This window comes from Ranitomeya imitator, chromosome 3, assembly GCF_032444005.1.
Source record: "Ranitomeya imitator isolate aRanImi1 chromosome 3, aRanImi1.pri, whole genome shotgun sequence".
Lineage (NCBI taxonomy): Eukaryota > Metazoa > Chordata > Amphibia > Anura > Dendrobatidae > Ranitomeya > Ranitomeya imitator.
In genome coordinates, this window is record NC_091284.1 from 245,926,509 (window position 1) to 245,941,731 (window position 15,223).

Here is a 15,223-nt window from a genome sequence, read left to right on the forward strand (position 1 = left end):
GTCGAGGAAAGCCTATATACTGATATTTGAAAGTGTCAAAGCTAATATTAACAGGAAAACATAGGGCCAGATGTTTACCTGCATTTACCCATAGGGAATGCACTTTTCTCTACTGTCTCTAGGTAACATAGATAATAGTGAAAGCTAAATGGTCTCTTCTTCCTTCCATCCACCCAACTGTAATCAGGCCCACAGAGACTGAGAAAATATCTCAGGCAAAGCATTACCTGTAGTTGGCAATACATTTTATTCAGCTGTTGAACTTGACAATCAATCCAGTATTAGAATTGTGTTTCACAGAGCAATAGTTGTTTTTTGCAGCACCCATTAATTTAGCAAAAAATAATGTGGTAAATTTATTGGAAACCATAGTATAGGATTTTTCAAAGACGTGTGGAGCAAATATGTATTTGTAAGGAAGCAATAACCATGACTAATGGCTCACAATTACATGATGCATGGACATAGAGCAAAGCTATTCCCACTTTGCAGAAAATATTTGATAACTGCTTGGTTTCGCATACAAAGCTGCGATATAATTGGCGACCATTTAGCAATCTGCTGGAAAACACCACCCATGGCATCCATCGCAGTATACTAGTGTACCCTTTGGATCATACTTTGATCGGCCATGCATTTTATTGCGAATTCTCACAATTTCATGATGCATTTATTGGCTATACAAATTGTTCAGGTGAAACATACTGGTTTAACCTGTCAAAACCATGCAGCCAATTTGTTTTTTCTATGTTGTAATGTGCTGCATGGCACTCTACAGCGGCATGAAAACCCAAGCTTCGGTCCCACAATGTGGCTGCCATGTTATGCCAAAAGTTATTCACACCTGCATGGACAAATTAGCTCACGAGTTCACGGTAACAATCAATTCAAAAACCTCACCGGCACATCCAAACATAGACTCAGTGTCAACAGGTGCTGAACCTAGAGTCGCCAACTCGTATATAGTTAAGTAAATAATTCAGCACACTGCAGCGCTAGAACATACAAACTTGAAAAACGAAATTTGAACTGCATTACTGCACTAGAGATATGAAAAATGAGAGCGTTTAGCGCATAAAAATGGCCAATTTTATGTGTACCTGGTAGCCCCTTTACGGCATCTCTCTTATACCAGGTCCTACACTTGCCTTACCTCGCTGAGAATAAACGTCTCCATCTGAATGGGTGCATGTGAAACCTCTTCCTAGACTAAAATTCTCTCTCTCTGTGGAGGGGTATTGGACCTGCTGTAATTAAAACACCTGTGGCTAGGAGGCGGAGTGCACGATCAGAAGGCTAGAGAATACATTTCAAAAACCTGACCGGCACATCCAAACATAGACTCAGTGTGAACAGGTGCTGAACCTAGAGTCGCCAACTCGTATATAGTTAAGTAAATAATTCAGCACACTGCAGCGCTAGAACATACAAACTTGAAAAACGAAATTTGAACTGCATTACTGCACTAGAGATATGAAAAATGAGAGCGTTTAGCGCATAAAAATGGCCAATTTTATGTGTACCTGGTAGCCCCTTTACGGCATCTCTCTTATACCAGGTCCTACACTTGCCTTACCTCGCTGAGAATAAACGTCTCCATCTGAATGGGTGCATGTGAAACCTCTTCCTAGACTAAAATTCTCTCTCTCTGTGGAGGGGTATTGGACCTGCTGTAATTAAAACACCTGTGGCTAGGAGGCGGAGTGCACGATCAGAAGGCTAGAGAATACATTTCAAAAACCTGACCGGCACATCCAAACATAGACTCAGTGTGAACAGGTGCTGAACCTAGACTTGCCAACTCGTATATAGTTAAGTAAATAAGGCAGCACACTGCAGCGCTAGAACATGCAAACTTGAAAAACGAAATTTGAACTGCATTACTGCACTAGAGATATGAAAAATGAGAGAGTTTAGCGCATAAAAATGGCCAATTTTATGTGTACCTGGTAGCCCCTTTACGGCATCTCTCTTATACCAGGTCCTACACTTGCCTTACCTCGCTGAGAATAAACGTCTCCATCTGAATGGGTGCATGTGAAACCTCTTCCTAGACTAAAATTCTCTCTCTCTGTGGAGGGGTATTGGACCTGCTGTAATTAAAACACCTGTGGCTAGGAGGCGGAGTGCACGATCAGAAGGCTAGAGAATACATTTCAAAAACCTGACCGGCACATCCAAACATAGACTCAGTGTGAACAGGTGCTGAACCTAGAGTCGCCAACTCGTATATAGTTAAGTAAATAATTCAGCACACTGCAGCGCTAGAACATACAAACTTGAAAAACGAAATTTGAACTGCATTACTGCACTAGAGATATGAAAAATGAGAGCGTTTAGCGCATAAAAATGGCCAATTTTATGTGTACCTGGTAGCCCCTTTACGGCATCTCTCTTATACCAGGTCCTACACTTGCCTTACCTCGCTGAGAATAAACGTCTCCATCTGAATGGGTGCATGTGAAACCTCTTCCTAGACTAAAATTCTCTCTCTCTGTGGAGGGGTATTGGACCTGCTGTAATTAAAACACCTGTGGCTAGGAGGCGGAGTGCACGATCAGAAGGCTAGAGAATACATTTCAAAAACCTGACCGGCACATCCAAACATAGACTCAGTGTGAACAGGTGCTGAACCTAGACTCGCCAACTCGTATATAGTTAAGTAAATAAGGCAGCACACTGCAGCGCTAGAACATGCAAACTTGAAAAACGAAATTTGAACTGCATTACTGCACTAGAGATATGAAAAATGAGAGAGTTTAGCGCATAAAAATGGCCAATTTTATGTGTACCTGGTAGCCCCTTTACGGCATCTCTCTTATACCAGGTCCTACACTTGCCTTACCTCGCTGAGAATAAACATCTCCATTTGAATGGGTGCATGTGAAACCTCTTCCTAGGCTAAAATTCTCTCTCTCTGTGGAGGGGTATTGGACCTGCTGTAATTAAAACACCTGTGGCCATTTTTATGCGCTAAACGCTCTCATTTTTCATATCTCTAGTGCAGTAATGCAGTTCAAATTTCGTTTTTCAAGTTTGTATGTTCTAGCGCTGCAGTGTGCTGCCTTATTTACTTAACTATATTCGAGTTGGCGACTCTAGGTTCAGCACCTGTTCACACTGAGTCTATGTTTGGATGTGCCGGTCAGGTTTTTGAAATGTATTCTCTAGCCTTCTGATCGTGCACTCCGCCTCCTAGCCACAGGTGTTTTATTACAGCAGGTCCAATACCCCTCCACAGAGAGAGAGAATTTTAGTCTAGGAAGAGGTTTCACATATACCCATTCAGATGGAGACGTTTATTCTCAGCGAGGTAAGGCAAGTGTAGGACCTGGTATAAGAGAGATGCCGTAAAGGGGCTACCAGGTACACATAAAATTGGCCATTTTTATGCGCTAAACGCTCTCATTTTTCATATCTCTAGTGCAGTAATGCAGTTCAAATTTCATTTTTCAAGTTTGTATGTTCTAGCGCTGCAGTGTGCTGCCTTATTTACTTAACTATATACAAGTTGGCGACTCTATGTTCAGCACCTGTTCACACTGAGTCTATGTTTGGATGTGCCGGTCAGGTTTTTGAAATGTATTCTCTAGCCTTCTGATCGTGCACTCCGCCTCCTAGCCACAGGTGTTTTATTACAGCAGGTCCAATACCCCTCCACAGAGAGAGAGAATTTTAGTCTAGGAAGAGGTTTCACATATACCCATTCAGATGGAGACGTTTATTCTCAGCGAGGTAAGGCAAGTGTAGGACCTGGTATAAGAGAGATGCCGTAAAGGGGCTACCAGGTACACATAAAATTGGCCATTTTTATGCGCTAAACGCTCTCATTTTTCATATCTCTAGTGCAGTAATGCAGTTCAAATTTCGTTTTTCAAGTTTGTATGTTCTAGCGCTGCAGTGTGCTGCCTTATTTACTTAACTATATACGAGTTGGCGACTCTAGGTTCAGCACCTGTTCACACTGAGTCTATGTTTGGATGTGCCGGTCAGGTTTTTGAAATGTATTCTCTAGCCTTCTGATCGTGCACTCCGCCTCCTAGCCACAGGTGTTTTAATTACAGCAGGTCCAATACCCCTCCACAGAGAGAGAGAATTTTAGTCTAGGAAGAGGTTTCACATGCACCCATTCAGATGGAGACGTTTATTCTCAGCGAGGTAAGGCAAGTGTAGGACCTGGTATAAGAGAGATGCCGTAAAGGGGCTACCAGGTACACATAAAATTGGCCATTTTTATGCGCTAAACGCTCTCATTTTTCATATCTCTAGTGCAGTAATGCAGTTCAAATTTCGTTTTTCAAGTTTGTATGTTCTAGCGCTGCAGTGTGCTGCCTTATTTACTTCACGGTAACAATCAAGCCAGAGAGCTGTCTGTCCAGTATAGGATGTCGGATCTGGGTGGGAAATAGAGCCAGTGAGCCAGGGGCGTGGGAACTGTTTTGACACTCCCAGAGGCCTTAAAACTCATTTGCATATTAATAAATTTTCAGAATTCATAAGTAAAGGTGTGAATGGCATTATCCTTCCAAGAGCATCTTGACAATGTAATCAGTTTTGGGGAGTGCATTATTCTAACAGATTCCCATTAACAAAAAGCTTAAAATTTGTGTTTCTGTTGGGTGAAGTTAGACATATGCAGATGGAGCAGATAGGGAGAAATGGAAAATTGCACAGCTAGAAATGCCTCTGCCATAGCTGACTTGCAAGTGAGGGATTAGTAGCACTATCTGTTATGTTGGTCTACCCCAGTGCCTAGAAAAGGCCACAAATGAGCATGCAAAACATTCCAGCCTAGACTGCAGTCTCTGTAGTTTGTACCAAGTCAAGAAGACCATTCCATCTGCATGAGAGGACAGCTATTGCAAAGGGAGAGGACAATGATTTGCCATCAAACAGAAGAACTTAAAATCTTATTACTATGAGTGAAGTGTGCATCACCTCATAGGGCATAGATTGGCCTCCAACAAAGGTGTGATAGGTACTGTGTGCTAAGCTGGTTGAGCATGACACAGGCTATAACAAACATCAGTAAAGTTTGGCAAAAGCAAGTAAAGTGTCACAGCTGTCAGGGTCACCAATCTCCTAAAAGTCCAAGAGTCCAGACACCAGTGCCCTATTTATTGTCATGGGACATGCCTATGGCTCCTCACCCGAGTGATAGTCACACTGCAGGCTGGAAAGACATAACAATAGAACAGCTAAAAAGAAGGCTGTACCACTATGCGTCCTTCAAATATTAAAGAAGCAAAGTAGCAAAAGAAAGAGTATTCATACAAATATATTCTTTATTGAATTGTAGAAAACAGATTAGACATCCTGACAATAATAATAAAAACAGAGACCTCTTGTGGAGGAAAGCTATAAAGGTAAAGACCCAGTATATAGAAATTACTTACTGCCATATGCATATAGAACAGTAGGCTATAATGTCCCAGTAAACCCATATACACTAAGTGGAGTTAGTTTGTATTCTCACGCATGTAGTTATATTACAAGAGGGTAAGGATGTCCAGTAAAAATATAACACATACTCATGTGAAAAAATTCACCAATGGTTCAATAAACAAGAACATATGTAGTAAAGTACTCTTAAAGTGCCAGTGCATATAAGGGTTCCATTCATCTAATGGAACCAGAATATCTAGTTATAAACATGTCCTTTGTGGTCAGGACAATCATTTGTAGAATTTTAATATCGCAATGACAAAAATTAGCAACCTATGTGTATATTTCACGACTCTGTTGTCAGGTGTCCCGGGACCAGGGGTTTCTTCCCATGGTGCCCTAGCTCACCCTGTTCCCTGGATTATTTCTGATGGTGAAGATGCCAGGGCCACGTACCTTGCCTTAACTCCTGAATCCTCCCTCAGTCTGTACCCTTCCCCCACCCGTGGAAGAGGGGAGTAGTAGTGTACCATAATACACCAACCAGACTAACAAGCTAATACAAACAGGGATAAAGGAAAGCCAATCATACCAATATACTCACACAAACAAAGTATGAGAAGAAGGGGAATTAGCATACACCTAAAACCTAGCAACAGTCTCAGATGAATCCACCAAATGCCTTGACAAACAACAACTCTCTTCCAACTCCTGAGTAGAAATGAGCGGTGTTCGAGTCGAACTGTTCGCCAATCTCAAATTCGAGCTGTTTTGGGCGGTGTTCGAGCCGTTCGATGAATCCGAACAATTTGCTTAAAATTCAGCTGTGCGAGTATCTGTTCGATAACTGTTCGTTCAGCAAAAGCCTCACTTGATTTGCACATTAAAATGGTTTATCATTGTTAATAGACTGCTTCAGTGTATAGTGGGCGGGGGATAGATCTGTGCTGAAATAACACCAATCTCCATTTTGTTTTCTTTCCCGCCTTTACAGTGGGGCGGTGCAGTCTCAGCCAATCAGCAGTGCGCGCACACACAGCAATGTGCATGTGATGCACACAAGCAAGGGCATGTGTCATTGGCTGTGTATGTCACATGTCCTTGCCCTATAAGAACCAGCCATTTGCCCCGTCACCACCATTTCCTCACTGCTGCAGCTTAGTGTTAGACAGCACCGCTGCTGCTGTGGGCGCTATACAGACAAAGAGTGTTTTTTTGAAGCAAATTGTCAGAGAGATAGGTTTAGGGAGTCAGGAGGAGTCGGGACCAGTTGTAATATCAGCCCTTTTCAGGGTAGGTTACAGCAGTTCATAGCACTGTTTGCCAGGCAGGTCTGTGCCAGAGCTGTGCAAGTGTTTGTCACAGCATTTGGTGTAATCTAGCTCAGCCAATCCTTTTGGGCTAGTAGCATTGTCTGATAGTCATCTGAGTAGGCCGTCTGTGAAACTAACTTCACCGCCTGTGTATCTCTATTTTCACTGCATCTAATCCAGTTATTAGTTTAGGGCCTAGGAGCAGTGTATGCACGTCTGCAGAGTAGCCCGCCTGTGAAACAAACTATACCGCCTGTGTATCTCTATTTTCACTGCATCTAATCCAGTTATTAGATTAGGGCCTAGGAGCAGTGTCTGCACGACAGTAGAGTAGCCCACCTGTGAAACAAACTATACCGCCTGTGTATCTCTATTTTCACTGCATCTAATCCAGTTAATAGTTTAGGGCCTAGGAGCAGTGTCTGCACGTCAGCAGAGTAGCCCGCCTGTGAAACTAACTACACCGCCTGTGTATCTCAATTTTTACTGCATCTAATCTTGTAGTTAGTTTTGGGAGTAGGAGCAGTGTCTGCACGTCAGCAGAGTAGGCTGCCTGTGAAAAAAATTATACCGCCTGTGTATCTCTATTTTCACTGCATCTAATCCACATAATAGTTTAGGGCCTAGGAGCAGTGTCTACACGTCAACAGAGTAGCCCGCCTGTGAAACAAACTATAACACCTGTGTATCTCAATTTTCACTGCATCTAATCCAGTTATTAGTATAGAGCCTAGGAGCAGTGTCTGCACGTCAGTAGAGTAGCCTGCCTGTAAAACAAACTATACCACCTGTGTATCTCAATTTTCACTGCATCTAATCCAGTAAATAATTTAGGGCCTAGGAGCAGTGTCTGCACCTCAGCAGAGTAGCCCGCCTGTGAAACAAACTGTACCGCCTGTGTTTCTCTATTTTCACTGCATCTAATCCAGCTAATAGTTTTGGGCCTAGGAACAGTGTCTGCACGTCAGCGGAGTAACCCGCCTGTGAAACAAACTATACCGCCTGTGTATCTCTATTTTCACTGCATCTAATCCAGTTATTAGTTTAGTGCCTAGGAGCAGTGTCTGCACGTCAGCAGAGTAGCCCACCTGTGAAATAAACTATAGCGCCTGTGTATCACAATTTTCACTGCATCTAATCCAGTAAATAGTTTAGGGCCTAGGAGCAGTGTCTGCACGTCAGCAGAGTAGCCCGCCTGTGAAACAAACTATACCGCCTGTGTATCTCTATGTTCACTGCATCTAATCCAGTTAATAGTTTAGGGCCTAGGAGCAGTGTCTGCACGTCAGTAGAGTATCTCACCTGTGAAACAAACTATACCGCCTGTGTATCTCTATTTTCACTGCATCTAATCCACTTAATAGTTTAGGGCCTAGGAGCAGTGTGTGCACATCAGCAGAGTAGCCCGCCTGTGAAACAAACTATACCGCCTGTGTATCTCTATTTTCACTGCATCTAATCCACTTAATACTTTAGGGCCTGGGAGCAGTGCCTGCACGTTAGCAGAGTAGCCCGCCTGTGAAACAAACTATACAGCCTGTGTATCTCTATTTTCACTGCATCTAATCCAGTTATTAGTTTTGGGCCTAGGAGCAGTGTCTGCACGTCAGCAGAGTAGCCCGCCTGTGAAACAAACTATACAACCTGTGTATCTCAATTTTCACTGCATCTAAGCCAGTAAATAGTTTAGGGCCTAGGAGCAGTGTCTGCACGTCAGCAGAGTAGCCCGCTTGTGAAACAAACTATACTGCCTGTGTATCTCTATTTTCACTGCATCTAATCCAGTTAATAGGTTTGGGCCTATAATCAGTGTCTGCACGTCAGCAGATTTGCCTGCCTGTGAAACAAACAATACCGCCTGTGTATCTCTATTTTCACTGCATCTAATGCAGTTAATAGTTTAGGGCCTAGGAGCAGTGTCTGCACGTCAGAAGAGTAGCCCGCCTGTGAAACAAACTATATCGCCTGTGTATCTCTATTTTCACTGCATCTAATCCACTTAATAGTTTAAGGCCTAGGAGCAGTGTCTGCATGTCAGCAGAGTAGCCCGCCTGTGAAACAAACTATACCGCCTTTGTATCTCTATTTTCACTGCATCTAATTCAGTTATTAGTTTAGTGCCTAGGAGCAGTGTCTGCACGTCAGCAGAGTAGCCCACCTGTGAAACTAACTATACCGCCTGTGTATCTCTATATTCACTGCATCTAATCCAATCCAGTTAATAGTTTAGGGCCTAGGAGCTGTGTCTGTACGACAGTAGAGTACCTCGCCTGGGAAACTAACTATACCGCCCGTGTATCTCTATTTTCACTGCATCTAATCCACTTAATAGTTTAAGGCCTAGGAGCAGTGTCTGCACGTCAGCAGAGTAGCCTGCCTGTGAAACTAACTATACCGCCTGTGTATCTCTATTTTCACTGCATCTAATCCAGTTAATAGTTTAAGGCCTAGGAGCAGTGTCTGCACGTCAGCAGAGTAGCCTGCCTGTGAAACTAACTATACCGCCTGTGTATCTCTATTTTCACTGCATCTAATCCACTTAATAGTTTAGGGCATAGGAGCAGTGTGTGCACGTCAGCAGAGTATCCCGCCTGTGAAACAAACTATACCGCCTGTGTATCTCTATTTTCACTGCATGGCTAGTCCTGACCTGGCACACCCCAATAAGTTTGCTAAGTTGGCAGATGAGGGGGGTGCCAGTACAGGGGTAGCACTGCTGCAGCCAGGCATGTCCTCTGAAAGCCGGAGGAGTGACTGCTCCAGTAAGGAGGGAAATAGGAGAGCAGGGCAGGCCAGACAGGTGCTGGTAGTGGGCGACTCAATTATTAGGGGAACAGATAGGGCAATCTGTCACAAAGACAGGGATCGTCGAACGGTGTGCTGCCTACCTGGCGCTCGAGTCCGACACATCGCTGATCGGGTGGACAGATTATTGGGAGGGGCTGGTGAGGACCCAGCGGTCATGGTGCACATTGGCACTAATGACAAAGTTAGAGGTAGGTGGAAGGTCCTTAAAGATGATTTCAGGGAATTAGGCTGCAAGCTGAAAGCAAGGACCTCCAACGTGGTATTTTCCGAAATACTGCCGGTACCACGTGCCACGCCAGAGAGGCAACGGGAGATTAGGGAGGTTAATAAGTGGCTCAAGAATTGGTGTAGGAAGGAGGGGTTTGGGTTCCTGCAGAACTGGGCCGACTTCTCAGTTGGCTACAGGCTCTACGCTAGGGATGGACTGCACCTCAATGGGGAGGGTGCAGCTGTGTTGGGGGAGAGAATGGCTAGAAGGTTGGAGGAGTGTTTAAACTAGGAATTGGGGGGGAGGGTATTCATTTTATAGGAGAGGAAGATAGTGCAGACAGAGACCTGGGCACAAATAAGGAAGTTGGGGGTGGCGGTGGCATGGGGGGTGGGGTCAGAACAGTTAATAATTTAAGAAATAGAAGTACAGAGAGGAACATAAAGTGCATGTATACTAATGCCAGAAGCCTCGCCTACAAAATGGACGAATTAGAACTAATGTTGTTGGAGCATAATTATGACATGGTGGGGATATATGAAACGTGGCTGGATGAGAGCCATGACTGGGCTGTTAACTTGCAGGGCTATAGCCTGTTCAGAAATGACCATACAGATAAGCGAGGGGGAGGGGTGTGTCTATATGTAAAATCGTCCTTAAAACCCATCCTGCGCGATAATATAGGTGAATTTAATGAAAATGTAGAATCCCTGTGGGTGGAAATAAGGGGAGGGGGAAAAAATAATAAATTACTGATAGGGGTTTGTTATAAATCTCCAAAAATAATGGAAGCAATGGAGAATATCCTCGTAAAGCAAATAGATGAAGCTGCGACTCAAGGAGAAGTCATTATTATGGGGGACTTCAACTACCCTGAAATAGATTGGGGAACAGAAACCTGCAGTTCCAGCAAAGGTAATCGGTTTTTGACAACTATGAGAGACAATTACCTTTCACAACTGGTTCAGGACCCAACAAGAAAGGGGGCACTGCTAGACCTAATATTAACCAACAGGCCAGACCGCATATCAAATATAAGGGTTGGGGGTCACTTGGGAAATAGCGATCACAAAATAATACGTTTTCATGTATCCTTTAAAAAGATGTGTAGTAGAGGGGTTACAAGGACACTAAACTTCAGGAGGGCAAATTTCCAACGGATGAGAGAGGATCTTGGTGCAATTAACTGGGACGATGTCCTGAGACACAAAAATACACAAAGAAAATGGGAGACGTTTATTAGCATCCTGGCTAGGACCTGTGCACAGTATATACCGTATGGGAATAAACATACTAGAAATAGGAGGAAACCAATATGGCTAAATAGAGCTGTAAGGGGCGCAATAAGTGACAAAAAGAAAGCATTTAGAGAATTAAAGGAAGTAGGTAGTGAGGAGGCATTAAATAAATACAGAAAATTAAATAAATTCTGTAAAAAGCAAATCAAGGCAGCAAAGATTGAGACAGAGAGACTCATTGCCAGAGAGAGTAAAAATAATCCTAAAATATTCTTTAACTACATAAATAGTAAGAAACTAAAAAATGATAGTGTTGGCCCCCTTAAAAATAGTCTGGGTGAGATGGTGGATGAGGATGAGGAAAAGGCCAATATGCTAAATGACTTTTTTTCATCAGTATTTACACAAGAAAATCCCATGGCAGACAAAATGACTAGTGATAAAAATTCCCAATTAAATGTCACCTGCTTAACCCAGCAGGAAGTGCGGCGGCGTCTAAAAATCACTAAAATTGACAAATCTCCGGGCCCGGATGGGATACACCCCCGAGTACTGCAGGAATTAAGTACAGTCATTGATAGACCATTATTTTTAATCTTTAAAGACTCCATAATAACAGGGTCTGTGCCACAGGACTGGCGTATAGCAAATGTGGTGCCAATATTCAAAAAGGGAACAAAAACTGAACTCGGAAATTATAGGCCAGTAAGCTTAACCTCTACTGTGGGAAAAATCCTGGAGGGCATTCTAAGGGACGCTATACTGGAGTATCTGAAGAGGAATAACCTCATGACCCAGTATCAGCACGGGTTTACTAGGGACCGTTCATGTCAGACTAATTTGATCAGTTTCTATGAAGAGGTAAGTTCCGGATTGGACCAAAGGAACCCAGTGGATGTAGTGTATACGGTGCCACACAAAAGGTTGATACATAAAATGAGAATAATGGGGATAGGGGAAAATATGTGCAAGTGGGTTGAGAGCTGGCTCAGGGATAGGAAACAAAGGGTGGTTATTAATGGAGCACACTCGGACTGGGTAGCGGTTAGCAGTGGGGTACCACAGGGGTCAGTATTGGGCCCTCTTCTTTTTAACATATTTATTAATGACCTTGTAGGGGGCATTCAGAGTAGAATTTCAATATTTGCAGATGACACTAAACTCTGCAGGGTAATCAATACAGAGGAGGACAATTCTATATTACAGGATGATTTATGTAAACTAGAAGCTTGGGCTGATAAATGGCAAATGAGCTTTAATGGGGATAAATGTAAGGTCATGCACTTGGGTAGAAGTAATAAGATGTATAATTATGTGCTTAATTCTAAAACTCTGGGCAAAACAGTCAATGAAAAAGACCTGGGTGTATGGGTGGATGACAAACTCATATTCAGGGGCCAGTGTCAGGCAGCTGCTACAAAGGCAAATAAAATAATGGGATGCATTAAAAGAGGCATAGATGCTCATGAGGAGAATATAATTTTACCTTTATACAAGTCACTAGTTCGACCACACTTAGAATACTGTGCACAGTTCTGGTCTCCGGTGTTTAAGAAAGACATAGCTGAACTGGAGCGGGTGCAGAGAAGAGCGACCAAGGTTATTAGAGGACTGGGGGGTCTGCAATACCAAGATAGGTTATTACACTTGGGGCTATTTAATTTGGAAAAACGAAGACTAAGGGGTGATCTTATTTTAATGTATAAATATATGAGGGGACAGTACAAAGACCTTTCTGATGATCTTTTTAATCATAGACCTGAAACAGGGACAAGGGGGCATCCTCTGCGTTTGGAGGAAAAAAGGTTTAAGCATAATAACAGACGCGGATTCTTTACTGTAAGAGCAGTGAGACTATGGAACTCTCTGCCGTATGATGTTGTAATGAGTGATTCATTACTTAAATTTAAGAGGGGACTGGATACCTTTCTGGAAAAGTATAATGTTACAGGGTATATACACTAGATTCCTTGATAGGGCGTTGATCCAGGGAACTAGTCTGATTGCCGTATGTGGAGTCAGGAAGGAATTTTTTTCCCCAATGTGGAGCTTACTCTTTGCCACATGGTTTTTTTTTGCCTTCCTCTGGATCAACATGTTAGGGCATGTTAGGTTAGGCTATGGGTTGAACTAGATGGACATATAGTCTTCCTTCAACCTTAATAACTATGTAACTATGTAACTATGTAACCTGTGTATCTCTATTTTCACTGCATCTAATCCAGCTAATAGTTTTGGGCCTAGGAACAGTGTCTGCACGTCAGCAGAGTAACCCGCCTGTGACAAAAACTATACCGCCTGTGTATCTCTATTTTTACTGCATCTAATCCAGTTAATAGTTTAGGGCCTAGGAGCAGTGTCTGCACGTCAGCAGAGTAGCCCGCCTGTGAAACAAACTATACCGCCTGGGTACCTCTATTTTCACTGCATCTAATCCAGTTAATAGTTTAGGGCCTACGAGCAGAATCTGCACGTCAGCAGAGTAGCCCGCCTGTGAAACAAACTATACCGCCTGTGTATTTCTATTTTCGCTGCATCTAATCCACTTAATAGTTTAGGGCCTAGGAGCAGTGTCTGTACGTCATCAGAGTAGCCTGCCTGTGAAACAAATTATACCGCCTGTGTATCTCTATTTTCACTGAATCTAATCCACTTAATAGTTTAGTGCCTAGGAGCAGCGCCTGCACGTCAGCAGAGTAGCCCGCCTGTGAAACAAACTATACCTCCTGTTTATCTCTTTTTTCACTGCATCTAATCCACTTAATAGTTTAAGGTCTAGGAGCAGTGCCTGCACGTCAGCAGAGTAGCCCGCCTGTGAAACAAACTATATCGCCTGTGTATCTCTATTTTCACTGCATCTTATCCACTTAATAGTTTAGGGCATAGGAGCAGTGTCTGCATGTCAGCAGAGTAGCCCGCCTGTGAAACAAACAATACCGCCTGTGTATCTCTATTTTCACTGCATCTAATCCAGTTAATAGTTTAAGGCCTACTAGGAGTGCCTGCACATCAGCAGAGTAGCCTGCCTGTGAAACAAACTATACTGCCTGTGTATCTCTATTTTCACTGCATCTGATCCAGTTAATAGTTTAGGGCCTAGGAGCAGTGTCTGCACGTCAGCAGAGTAGCCCGCCTGTGAAACAAACTATACCGCCTGTGTATCTCTATTTTCACTGCATCTAATCCACTTAATACTTTAAGGCCTAGGAGGAGTGCCTGCACGTCAGCAGAGTAGCTTGCCTGTGAAACAAACTATACTGCCTGTATATCTCTATTTTCACTGCATCTGAACCAGTTAATTGTTTAGGGCCTAGGAGCAGTGCCTGCACGTCAGCAGAGTAGCCTGCTTTTGAAACAAACTATACTGCCTGTGTATCTCTATTTTCACTGCATCTAATCTAGTTAATAGTTTAGGGCCTAGGAGCAGTGTCTGCACGTCAGCAGAGTAGCCTGCCTGTGAATCTAACTGTACTGCCTGTGTATCTCTATTTTCACTGCATCTAATCCACTTAATAGTTTAGGGCCTAGGAGCAGTGTGTGCACATCAGCAGAGTAGCCCGCCTGTGAAACAAACTATACCGCCTGTGTATCTCTATGTTCACTGCATCTAATCCAATTAATAGTTTAGGGCCTAGGAGCAGTTTCTGCACGTCAGTAGAGTATCTCACCTGTGAAACAAACTATACCGCCTGTGTATCTCTATTTTCACTGCATCTAATCCACTTAATAGTTTAGGGCCTAGGAGCAGTGTGTGCACATCAGCAGAGTAGCCCCCCTGTGAAACAAACTATACCGCCTGTGTATCTCTATTTTCACTGCATCTAATCCACTTAATAGTTTAGGGCCTAGGAGCAGTGCCTGCACGTTAGCAGAGTAGCCCGCCTGTGAAACAAACTATACAGCCTGTGTATCTCTATTTTCACTGCATCTAATCCAGTTATTAGTTTTGGGCCTAGGAGCAGTGTCTGCACGTCAGCAGAGTAGCCCGCCTGTGAAACAAACTATACCACCTGTGTATCTCAATTTTCACTGCATCTAAACCAGTAAATAGTTTAGGGCCTAGGAGCAGTGTCTGCACGTCAGCAGAGTAGCCCGCTTGTGAAATAAACTATACTGCCTGTGTATCTCTATTTTCACTTCACCTAATCCAGTTAATAGGTTTGGGCCTATAATCAGTGTCTGCACGTCAGCAGATTTGCCCGCCTGTGAAACAAACTATACCGCCTGTGTATCTCTATTTTCACTGCATCTAATCCAGTTAATAGTTTAAG